Here is a 12369-nt window from a genome sequence, read left to right on the forward strand (position 1 = left end):
TTCAGGGATGTCACAGCTTCTGCAATGGCCTTTACGCGATCGTCACGCATTTCTTTCCTCTGTTTATGGAATTCCTCCCTGATAAAAGCCATTAGCTCCTGTATCTGGGGCCTTCCTGCTGGCATCAGCCCTTCCCCCACCTGCATGCCTCAAGAGGCTGTTGCTGCAGCACAAGATTGTTCCAACTTTTCAGCCAAATCTCTCACTGTTTTCTGCCGGGTCTGGTAACCAGCAGACATACTACTCCCGGGGTAAACTACTCCTCTAACATTCAGTTACGCCTTTTCACCAAAATTCCACCCAGTTCTGTGTGAAAATAACTCTTTTCTGTGACTTTAAGCAGGAGCAGCCCTGTATGTGACCATTCACACCATGGTCACAACCGGAGGTCACATAGCAGAACCATGGCGCTGTGAGGTAGCAGTGCTAATCACTGTGCCACTCTAATTACCATGATGACATCCTGGATCACAGAGCTGTCAAGGAATGCAGAAATTGAGTGTTCATATATATTTTTTTAGAAAATATTGCCACCTCCCACACCAATGACATTTATTGCAGGTGGTTGCCTCTATCATCAAATGATCCAAACCATTTACCGTCACCATAGGAGCTGATTACAGATGCTGTTTATAATGCATCATGTACTCTGGCTATTTTGAGCTTTTGAGGAATGGAATTTTATCATTTTAATGTTGCTGGATGCCACCAGCCCTTTTTATTTCTCATCAATTGATTAGCTTTGTAACAAAGAAATGTAACCTGTATTGAATTACTTTACCATGTCATCATAGTAATTAGAGTCCGCACGAAAGCCTAGAATAACAAGGAGATCCACAATAGACAACAACGGTACCACACATGGCTAACGCTGTGGCTTCACAGCACCAGGGTCCCAGGTTCGATTCCCCGCTGGGACACTGTCTGTGCGGAGTCTGCACGTTCTCCCCGTGTCTGCTTGGGTTTCCTCCGGGTGCTCCGGTTTCCTCCCACAGTCCAAAGGCGTGCAGGTTAGGTGGATTGGCCATGCTAAATTGCCCTTAGTGTCCAAACAGGTTAGATGGGGTTATTGGGTTATGGGGATAGGGTGGAAGTGAGGGCTTAAGTGGGTCGGTGCAGACTCGATGGGCCGAATGGCCTCCTTTTGCACTGTATGTTCTATGTTCTATGCTCTGTGTTCTAATAACGGAGTGCCCCAACAACACTGGGTTAGCATGGTGTCACTGATTAGCACTGCTACGTCACAGCGCCAGGAACCCGGGTTCAAATCCAACCTGGGTGACTGTCTGTGTGGAGTTTGCACATTTTCCCCATGTCTGAGTGGGTTTCCTCCGGGTGCTCCAGTTTCCTCCCACAGTCCAAAGGTGTGCAGGTTAGGTTATGGGGAGAGGGCGGAGTGTGGGCTTAGGTAGGGTGCTCTTTCAGAGGGTCAGTGCAGACTCGCTGGGCCAAGTGGCCTCCATCTGCACTGTAAGGATTCTATGATTCTAACAACAACTTGCATTCATAGAGCACATTTATTATAATAGAACATCTGAAAGTGCTTTGCAGGAGCATAATTCAACAAAGCTTGACATTAAGTCTAAGGAGACAATAGGATAGATGGCCAGTAGCTTGGCAATGTGGGTGTTAAAGGAGGAAAGAGCGAGCTGGAGAAACAGAGAGTTTTGGGGAGGAATGAAGACCTGGATTCAATCCATGATTTCGCTTGTGTACATCTCAGAGTAGTTTTACAATCCATTCCTGAAGCAGGTGGAAGGTCTTCAAAGCTAGGCACAAACTATAAGTGATGGAGACTGCACTTGATTTTTGCATTGCTCATGCTGCAAAATGTGAGTGATGACAAATGGACCTCTTTTCATTTTCGTCACTTGGTGTCGCCAACATCCGTGCTCAACCGTATAGGTCAAGCTACATTCAACTCTCGACAAGAGTGCCATCCATGAACCAGTGTGAAATTCGCCTTTTTCCACCTCAGTCACACCCATCTGCCTAGTGTAAGGATCCTAAGTGACCTGAGTGTGGGCAATCCAGAACAGTTCAACACTAAGTTATGAATTGACTGGTGAAACGCTGGTGTGGAAATGAGGAACATCACGCAGCCTGCACTGGGGAAGGGGAACATTCTTCCGGATTTAAGGCTAAAGCATATTGTTCTACATCAGGGGCGAGATTCTCAGACCCCCCGGCGGGTCGGAGAATCGCCGGGGGCTGACGTGAATCCCGCCCCCGCAGGTTGCCGAATTCTCCATCACCGGATATTCGGCGGGGCGGGAATCGCGCCGCGCCAGTTGGCGGCCCCCCTGCTTGATTCTCCGGCCCGGATGGGCCGAAGTCCCGCCGTTAAAATGCCTGTCCCGCCGGCGTAAATTAAACCACCTACCTTACCGGCGGGACAAGGCGGCGCGGGCGGGCTCCGGGGTCCTGGGGGGGGCGCGGGGCGATCTGGCCCCAGGGGGTGCCCCCACGGTGGCCTGGCCCGCGATCGGGGCCCACCGATCCGCGGGCGGGCCTGTGCTGTGGGGGCACTCTTTCCCTTCCGCCTCCGCCACGGTCTCCACCATGGCAGAGGCAGAAGAGACTCCCTCCACTGCGCATGCGCGGGAATGCCGTCAGCGGCCGTTGACGCTCCCGCGCATGCGCCGCCCGGAGATGTCATTTCCGCGCCAGCTGGCGGGGCAACAAAGGCCTTTTCCGCCAGCTGGCGGGGCGGAAATTCGGCCGGCACCGACCTAGCCCCTCAAGATTGGGGCTCGGCCCCCAAAGATGCGGAGCATTCCGCACCTTTGGGGCGGCGCGATGCCCGTCTGATTTGCACCGTTTTGGGCGCCAGTCGGCGGACATCGCGCCATTTCCGGAGAATTTCGCCCCTGGTCTATGATGTCCCCTGAGTGTGATAACTGCTCAAATCCTAGCTGATATTTTCCGTTGTGAGTTAATTAGGGACTGAAGATGTTTCCTTGTGCCAATAAAAAGATACACCTGGGATTAAATTGTATCCATCAAGTGGCCTCGTTTAATCCGCATTTCTCATCCTGTTGCCACTGGTGCAGCTTTTAGTCCTATTGCGTTATTAATAGAATGATTGAATCATATCCCCTGGTAAGCTGATGCTTGGCTCAGCTGGTAAATTGTTAATGTGTCATGTAGCTGCTGAGCAAACATTTCCCCTGTTGTGAGGGCTTAAACAGGGAGATATTGTTTAAAGATCAAAACAAATGGAGGATTCTTGATGAGTGGCAGTCTCCAAAGATGTCCCCTTGAAAATTGATGGCAATCTCCTCATACTGTGCCAGTCCCTTCAGTTTGATCCTTCAATTCTGGCTTGATACCTGATGGTTGTCAGCACCCTGGATCTGAAAGTGAATAACATGTATGAAAAAGTTAGTAAGTGCCTGGGCTCCCCAAACAGCATCACCATGTCACAGCGTCCTCCTTGTCTGGGCCAGGTCAACTCCCATTCATTTGTGCTCTGATTTTTTTTCTGACTGTGGTGGTATGTATTAGGGGTAATACGGTACACCACGTGTCGACAGGCTATTGGTGGAGGGATGCCAGGTCCTGATAGGATCTGCCACCTACTGGACTCCACCCAGAAATGCTGGTATAAGAACCCAGTTTTTCCTCCATTTCCCTCAGCAGTTGCATTCTGTAACTATGCTGCTGGGGATAAAGTTCTGCTTAATAAAGCCTTCAATTGACATTACCTCAACCTGCCTCGCGTCATAATGACGGTGCTACACTGACGTGATTTTTTCTGCTGGTGATTTATCCATGCAATCATTATCATGGCTCTCCCCACCCTCAGTAACATTTGATGCAGCTAACCTAACTATCCTGGAGGCAGATCATGAATTAGACTGGGTCACTCATATGAAGAAGGGGTATGCATGCATACAGAAATACCAACACTCAGCTTAACACTTCTGCTGTTACCATTGAAGATTTGCCCAGGCCCTGTGATCCATTTGGGTTGGGGGGCTAGTCAGATCAAGTTGGGGGGAGTCAGATGGTGGGAGCTAGTTAAGTTGGGTCAGGGATTTGGGGGGAGTTTAGAGGTAGTCAAGGGGTTGGAGAGTAGTCAGGGTGGTTCAGTGTAAGTGACCAGAGAGATCAGTCTTATAGTTAATCAAGAGTTCGACTTGAAATTTTATGCCTATGGTTTCTGGGTAACTATCCTGGTAAGTAAATCAGAACCGTCCAAAATCTTCGACTCCTAAGTCAAAGATTTTTGGAGGATAGCGGGGATCAGGGGTACTGCTCATTGGAAGTTCAAACATCCCGGGCAATTTGCACGAGTCCTTGTGTTTGACCTTCCATTTTGCATCTTCTGGGGTACGTCTGGTATTCCAGAGACCAGAAAATCTAGGCCATTACTTTGAAAAGGAAATATTTACAAGGCCACAGGGAAAAGACAGGGGAGTGAGTGGCACTAAGTGAAATGCTCCTTCAGAGATCCAGCACAGTCACAATGGGCTGAGTGGTCTCCTTCAGTGCTGGAAGCATCTTATTTGGAGGGAGACTACACCTTTGTACCCTGAAATCTTCACCTTCACAACATTCACACCTTATTTGACAGCGGGCTGCCCTTTTAAGGATGTCCTTTATTTGTTCATCGCCGAAGAGACACCACTGAACAATGTGGTCTTTGGTACTGCACACTGATTGGTCAACCAAGTCAGTCCCTTCAGCTCAATAGTGTAACCAAACCCACTTCCCCACTTTAAGGGCAAGCAACAGCTCCTTAGGAATAACTGGTTTATCAACTTGCAGCTGTATTTCTGACTTCCTCTGCATGTTTCTCTTGGATCATCTTCTATTTAAAAGGCCCTCTCAACTCTTAGTGGGCCCAAGTGCCCTATGAGGTGTCACAGTGTAACACCATCAACCTTGCCCCTTCAATGGGAGGAACTTAATGTTGGAATTAGGGTTCGCACCACTGGCTAGAGAACCAAGATGAGCTGTTGTTGGGGTGGTTCCTCCAGAATTAAGTGCCCATCAGCGACTTAACTGACAAGCATTCGACTTCCCCAGAATTTAAACCCTGGTGGTAGAAATGCTGCTACCGAGAGCTGCCAGCCAAATGGAGGCCAGCAGCTCTCCATTGTCCAACAGCACCACTGGGAGTGATGGCTGCTGTCAGTACTGCACCCAGCAGAGGTCTAGAATGGACATGGGATCTCTAGACCATAGGCGAGGGGTACCTAACTGGATGAAAGGAGGACAAGGGGGTAGCTGTTTCCAACCCCCCAGCGATGCTAGGTCCCTCAATCAGACACTGAGCGCCTTTCACTGAAGGATCTCCTGGAAGCCCGCAAGCAAACACGACGGGTGACTTCCCTGCCTTTTCATTTGCTGAACTACAGTGATGGTGATATGAGGTCTTTAAGTGGGCATTAATTGCCTACTTAAGGACCTCGATTAGCATCTGGGTAGGAAGGCCATCCATTGGGCCTTCCCACTGCAGACTTAATTGGGCAGAGACGTGAAAGCGGCTAAGTCTCCACCCCGCACCCTCCTGCCGGAATAAATGCCCTACACCTCCAAATTCTCTGCAGAAGACATTAATTTCCGCCTAATTTTTAATCACTATGGATGCCCATCTTTTATTTGGCTGCTACATTGTTCCATGCAAAATGTTTTCGTAAATTTGAAATAGAGTGCCATTTTCTGACCCACAAGTGATCAGTGTGTCAGCAGCCCTCCAATCCAAACCTGGAGCTTACCTTGACTGTTAAGATTGAATCAGCAGGTCTGGCTGTCTGTAGGATGTTGGAGCACAAGCCCTCTGTTCAACAGCTTTGTCTTCGGAGAAGTTGAACTTCAGCTTGCTATCTTTCTACTGTTAAAATACATCCTTTTTACCCAAAAAATAAATTTTGCTCAGGTAATAATGTTCCTCTGTCCATTTGTGGCACTTTCCTGCACTCTACTCCACTATTACAAATGTGTACGAGATCATTACTTCTCCTGGCATGTCATCATTGCTTCCGAAATTTCCTCATTTTTTTCAGAAACGCCAAATCCACCATCGCATAAAGCAACTGAAAATCTCTTAAAAATCAAGAGTTTTGATATAATGAATAACTCAGGAGTTACGATTTTTTTCAAACATAAATCAATACAGAACAAAAATAGCTGAAAAGGCATGAGAGGATTGTCAAAAAGGAAAGCATAGTCTAAAGATGTGCACATTAGGTGGACTGGTCATACTAAATTGCGCCTTAGTGTCCAGGGATGTGCAGCTTAGGTTATGAGGTTATGGGGATTAGGTGTGATGGGAGGGGGAGTGGATCCAGGCAGAGTGCTCTTTCGGAAGGTTGATGCAGACTCGATGGGCCGAATGGCCACCCCTTGCATTGTTGGAATTCAATGGATACTACGATTCTATGATTTTCTTCTAAGATCCAGCCAAAAGTGAACGGGGTAGGAATAAAGGACCTACTTTGCCCCTTGGAGCAAGTACCAAATAATATGTAAATCTGGGCAATTTTCAACAATTTAATTTAATAATAATAATCTTTATTGTCACAAGTAGGCTTACATTAACACTGCAATTAAGTTACTGTGAAAAGCCCCTGGCCGCCACATTCCAGCCCCTGTTCGTGTACACAGAGGGAGAATTTAGAATGTCCAAATTACCTAACAGCACTTCTTTCGGGACTTGTGGGAGGAAACCGGAGCACATGGAGGAAACCCACGCAAACACTGGGAGAAATTACAGACTCCACACAGACAGTGAGCCAAGCCGGGAATCGAGCCCGGGACCCTGGAGTTGTGAAGCTACAGTGCTACCCACTGTGCATTTAAAATGTTCACAAGGAAATATTTAAAAATCCCTGGGTTCATTGATGCCGCAGTGACTGCACTGAACTGGAAAAAACAAGAGGTCAATTGTTAGAACCTGACCAGAGGCCACGGGGTCTGCAACATTAGAGAAACTGAATATGATTTCCCCAGATGAAGGGGCGGAGCTACTCCTTTACTTCAAGGGCCACATGGGACCTAAATACCCCGACCCGAGTGTGAGCCAGGGGCGAGAGACTCTTCAACGAGTAGGAATTGTATTGTAGTAGGTAAAATAAATATTGAGTTTTCTTAAACTCATCGCTTCAGTGTGGTCGCTCACCTGGCACTTTACACTGGCGGCAAGGGTAAAGTGGAGCTGCAGGAGATGCCATGTCCTCCAAACCCAGCCAAACTCAGCAAGCTCAGGAGGTCTCCATCCGTATGACCATAAGACATAAGAACAGAATTAGGACATTCGGCCCATCAAGTCTGCTCCACCATTCAATTATGGCTGATTATGGTTTCTCATTCCCATTCCCCTGCCTTCTCCCCATAACCACTGATCCCCTTATTAATCAGGAACCTATCTATCTCTGTCTTAAAGACACTCAATGATTTGGCCTCCACAGCCTTCTGCGGCAAAGTGTTCCACAGATTCACACTCTCTGGCTGAAGAAATTCTTCCTCATCTTTGTTTTAAAGGATATTCCAGGCTGCAGGAAAGTTAGAGGCGTTCGATGCTGAGACAGGTGAGACAATATGTTAAGCAAATGCGCTACTTCTTTCGAGTCAATGCCATTATCGGCAACAAAGGGCAAGAGGTGACCATCCTCATGCAATGTGGCTACCAAAGAACGTTTGCTGGGGGAAACACACCTCGATTTCCAGAAGGCGATTGACATAGTTTTGTTCCAGGAAGGCACAGAGCGGGATGTCCAGGAGCTTCACGGTATGGCCGTCCTCAGTCTAGGGCGCCCAGCTGTGTGCAGATCACCCCCACCCTTGCTGTAGTTCACGACTCCCACCATTGGGGACGCACTCCTCAAGACCCAGACCAGCGTCAGTGTTTCCCTGGTGAGAGATGGCAGCACTCCCCCACACCGGAGACACCCAACCTGCGGGATGGACGCACCGGTGCCCAGAGAAACTGATGGGACAGGCGTCAGCGGAGAAGCCCATCCGCTTGCCGCTATTCCCCCGATGACTTTCCCCAGGGACTGACCCATTTCGTGGAGAACCAGGCAGAGGACAACCAACTTTATTGTTTCATGGCACCACGAATGGTGCCCATTCAGGTGACTGTCCAGCTCAATGGTTTCCCCATCCAGATGGAGCTTGATACTGGGACCACAGTCTCAGTAGTCAGTCACCACATGTATAACCAAGTTCTCTCAGGCATAGAATCATAGAATCCCTACATTGCTTTAGGAGATCATTCAGTCCATTGAGTCTGCACCGACCCTCTGAAAGAGCACTCCACCCAAGTCCACTTCCTGCCCTATCCCAATAACCCCTTAACCTAACCTGCACATCCCTGGACACTAAGGGGCAATTGAGCTCAGCCAATCCACCTAACCTGCACATCTTTGGATTGTGGGAGGAAACCGGAGCACCCAGAGGAAATCCATGCTGACTCGAGGAGAATGTGCAAAATCCACACAGACACTCACCCGAGGCACGAATTGAACCCGGGTGCCTGGCCCTGTGAGGCAGCAGTGTTAACCATTGTGCCACCATGCTGCATCCGCAGCTTGGTATTGCGGGATTCCTATGCAAGGCTGGTGATGTATATGCGGGAGCCTTTGGAGTTCACGGGCACCTCGGAGGTCCCCGTGGAGTACGGGGCACAGTTAGCAAACCTGCCATTGGTGGTTGTAAAAGGTTTAGGCCCCAGCTTGCTGGGGCAGGATTGGCTAGATTGGCAGCAGGTGTGCCACATGTACCCCAATGGGATGGAAGTAGTGCTGGCGCGTTTCCCGGGGGTTTTCCAAGACGGATTGTGTACCATCCGAGGGGCTTTGCCAGTTTTTGTGGGCTCCAAGGCCAGCCATTATATTTTTGGGTCCGCCACATCCCCTACAAGTTAAAGCCTAAGGTGGATGTAGAGTTGGACCGCCTGCAATGATTAAGGATCATCCACCCGGTACAGTTTGTGAATTGGGCTGCACCAGTTGTGCCAGTGTTGAAGCCTGATGGCCCGTCCGACTCTGCGAGGGATTATAAGATGACGATAAATTGGGCGTCACATTTGGACTGTTACCCGATGCCCTGGATTGAAGATCTATATGCAGGGCGGCATGGTGGCGCAGTGGTTAGCACTGCTGCCTACGGTGCTGAGGACCCGGGTTCGATCCCGGCCCTGGGTCACTGTTTCACCCCCACAACCCAAATATGTGCAGGGTAGGTAGATTGGCCATGCTGAAAATTGCCTTTTAATAGGAAGAAAATAATTGGGTACGCTAAATTTATTTAAAAAAAGAAGACCTATGCACACAGCACAGTGAAGGCCGTACTTTCACCAAGCTTGACATGAGCCATGCTTATTTGCTGTTAGTTTTGGACTCGGATTCACGGACGTATGTGACCATCAATACACATTTACGATATGGGGTCTTTACGATACACCAGGTTGCCTTTCAGAGTCTCATCTACATGTTCCATTTTTCAGCGTGTGATGGAGAACATCCTCGGGGTTGCCGCAGGTCACGGTTTACTTCGATGATGTATTGATCACCAGTTCATCTGGCTGGGGCCATATGAACAACCTAGAGGACGTGCTATGTCTGTTCAAAGCAGTCAGGGTCTGCATACGGTGGGAGAAGTGTGTATTTCACACAAAAGAGGTGATCTACTTGGTTTACACGGTGGACTGGAATGTCTTGCACCCGGTGCAAGCAATCGGGCAGGCCCCCGTGCCAAAGGATCCTAAGGGGCTCTGCTCTTTCCTGGGCCTGATCAACTATTATGGCAAACTCATTCCCAATTTGACGACTGTTTTGGCCCCACTGCATCTCTTGCTAAAGAAGGGCCAGCGATGGTTTTGGGATCAGCTGCAACTGATGGTGTTTGACGAGGTGAAGCAGAGGTACTCATTCTCACATCTTTTGACTCATTTTGACCCATCCACCCCTTGTTAACCTGTGATGCTTCACCTTATGGCATCAGAGCTGTTCTGGCGCACCAAATGGATGACGGAACGGAACGGCCTATTGCATGGGCTTCACACACCCTGGCGCTGGTGGAGCAGAGCTACACACAGATCAAAAAAGAAGGTTTTAGTATTTGTTTTTGGGGTGAAGCGATGGCACCAGTACATGTACGGACATACACCTATGCCCTAAATAGACCACAAGCCCCTTATGGGTTTATTTAAGGAGGATGTGGCAATCCCTTCACTGTGATGTCCGCCCGCATTCAGCGTACGACTATATGTTAAAATACCATCCAGGAACAAAGATTCCACACACGGATGCCCTCAGCTGACTCCTGTTGCCAACAACACTCCGATGCCCGCCACCTCACAGACAAAGTGATTGCAGCTTTGCATTGGATTTGTATTTCATGGATTCCTTGCCAGTTAGCGAGGCCCAAGGGAAGGCGTGGTCACAGATGGATTTGCTGTTGACCATGTTCCGCCACTTAATACTACATGTGGCGCAACATCGTGCTCACCCTGAGGATCTGCGTGCATTCACCACAAAGGTGGCTAAACTCAATGTGGTAGATGGCAACCTACTGTTGGGCTCCTGAGTGGTCGTACCCGAGTGAGGCCAGGGGGCAATCCTCCAAGGCCTTTACAGCGGACACCCGGGGGTCTCGAAGATGGGAATGTTGGCCCAGAGTTTTGTATGGTGGCCCAGGATAGACGCGGACAATGAAACGTTGTCAAAACAATATACATGATGCCAGGAGCACTCTGCAGCTCCACTCCACTCATGGGAGTGGCTGGGGTGGCCATAGTCCCGATTCCATGTGGATTTCGCGGGACCATTCCAAGGAGCCATGTATTTACTTATCATGAGCGCTGATTCAAAGTAGATGGATGTCTACTGTATGTCCACACAACATCACGAGCCACTACTGAGAAGCTCCAACAAACTTTCAGTATCCATGGCTTCCCAAGGTGTTAGTGTTGGACAAAGGCACAGCTTTCACAAGTGTGGAATGCGCCGATTTCCTGAAGCTAAGCGGGATCTGTCATGTATGGACTGTGCCTGACCACCAGTCATCTAACGGAGTAGCCGAACGGGCAGTACAGACTTTAAGCTGGGAATGCGAAAACAGAACTCCGTATCCTGGAGACCCAGCTGGCCCATTTCCTCTTCTGTACCTGAACCCCGCCACACACCACGAACAGGGTGGAACCCTCGCAGTAGTTAATGGGTCATTGGCTGCACAAGTAGTTAAACCCCGTTCTGTCAGACTTTGGGGAATGGTCCTTGACTGGCAGGAACATCCCAAAGCACGATGACCCAGCCCCATCAGGGAATTTTCTGCCGGCAATGTGGTGCACGTCCGGAATTTCGCCGATGGGGCATTGTGGTATCCACAGACAGTGATAAAGTGATTGGTGCCGGTCTCGTATTCCCTACAAGTCCAGGGAAGAAAATCGAATAGATACGTGGACCACCTCTGTAGCTGAGCCCTACCGCTCCTCAAGGGCAAATCAAAACCCCATTACCGGTGGTGCCCCTTACTCCAGAGCAGCCGCCTTTGATACCAAACTGAAGTTCGTCAGCAGGAAAAGTTCCTCGCAGATCGAGGCGCCATTTTGGACGGCTGCCCCGATTACCCCCCATGCCCCCCCGCCCACCTTTCTGGCACCCCAAGCTCTTTTGACCCCTCTTCAACCACCCAACCTTGGGGTGTCCCAGGGATCCCTGCTCATCCCCATCCAACAGCCAAGGCCTCCCGAACCTGACCCAAGGCAGTGCCAATCTGGCACCTGGACACCCTGGCACTGCCAGCCTGGCACCCTCTCCCAGCCACGGCCGGTGAGTCGGGGCACCTTAAGGCTCATTTAAATATCATTATCTGGATCACACCCAGTGAGGGAGAGATCTGGATCACGCCTGGTGGAGTAAGTCAGGTGACTCGAGTGAGATTTCGTGCCACTTTGAGGCTTGCGGGCCATTCACCCGCTATGCCCGGATCCACGTAGGGCGCATTGGGATCACTGAATCTCACCCATGGTTTGTGTATGTATCTTGGTGATTGTGTAACAGCAGCCAGTGATTCAGGTGTGGGTTGGATGAATAGACCTGGGGGAATGAGGATCACCTTACATAACATAATAGCCTTACTCCATCCACAACACCAAAATATGAGATTTCATTGTACTGCGCAATAACGAACAGAGAGAGAAAGAGATAAAGAAGCATTGAGGGGGTGTGATTGGAAATCAGTGTATCAATAAACTTAAACTACGAAACACATTATAGAATTTTATTTTGAAAGCTCTTGATAAAACAGGGCAATCATTTATGCAAGTAGCCCGATGCTCAGTGTTTGATTATGACACAGCGGTTACCTTCAAGCCCTGTCTGTCACAATGCTATGTGAGTTGTCTGCCTGCAGCTG

The 12369-nt window shown here is 49.3% G+C and overlaps 1 protein-coding gene and 1 long non-coding RNA gene across 3 annotated transcripts in view; one reads left to right on the forward strand and one right to left on the reverse strand.

Annotated features, from left to right (window-relative positions):
• LOC140431009 (uncharacterized) overlaps positions 1-12369 on the forward strand; it is an 87194-nt gene that overhangs the window by 12439 nt on the left and 62386 nt on the right. The window lies entirely within an intron of this gene.
• Positions 2989-12369, reverse strand: part of LOC140431010 (uncharacterized) — a 215053-nt gene continuing 205672 nt past the window's right edge. Inside the window, exons 3-4 of the long non-coding RNA XR_011949586.1 lie at positions 9942-10038; positions 2989-3356 (exon numbers count right to left, since the gene is read on the reverse strand). This is a non-coding gene — a long non-coding RNA (uncharacterized lncRNA). The remainder of the gene's footprint in view (positions 3357-9941; positions 10039-12369) is intronic.

The sequence above is a fragment of the Scyliorhinus torazame genome, chromosome 10, assembly GCF_047496885.1.
Source record: "Scyliorhinus torazame isolate Kashiwa2021f chromosome 10, sScyTor2.1, whole genome shotgun sequence".
Taxonomy (NCBI): Eukaryota; Metazoa; Chordata; class Chondrichthyes; order Carcharhiniformes; family Scyliorhinidae; genus Scyliorhinus; species Scyliorhinus torazame.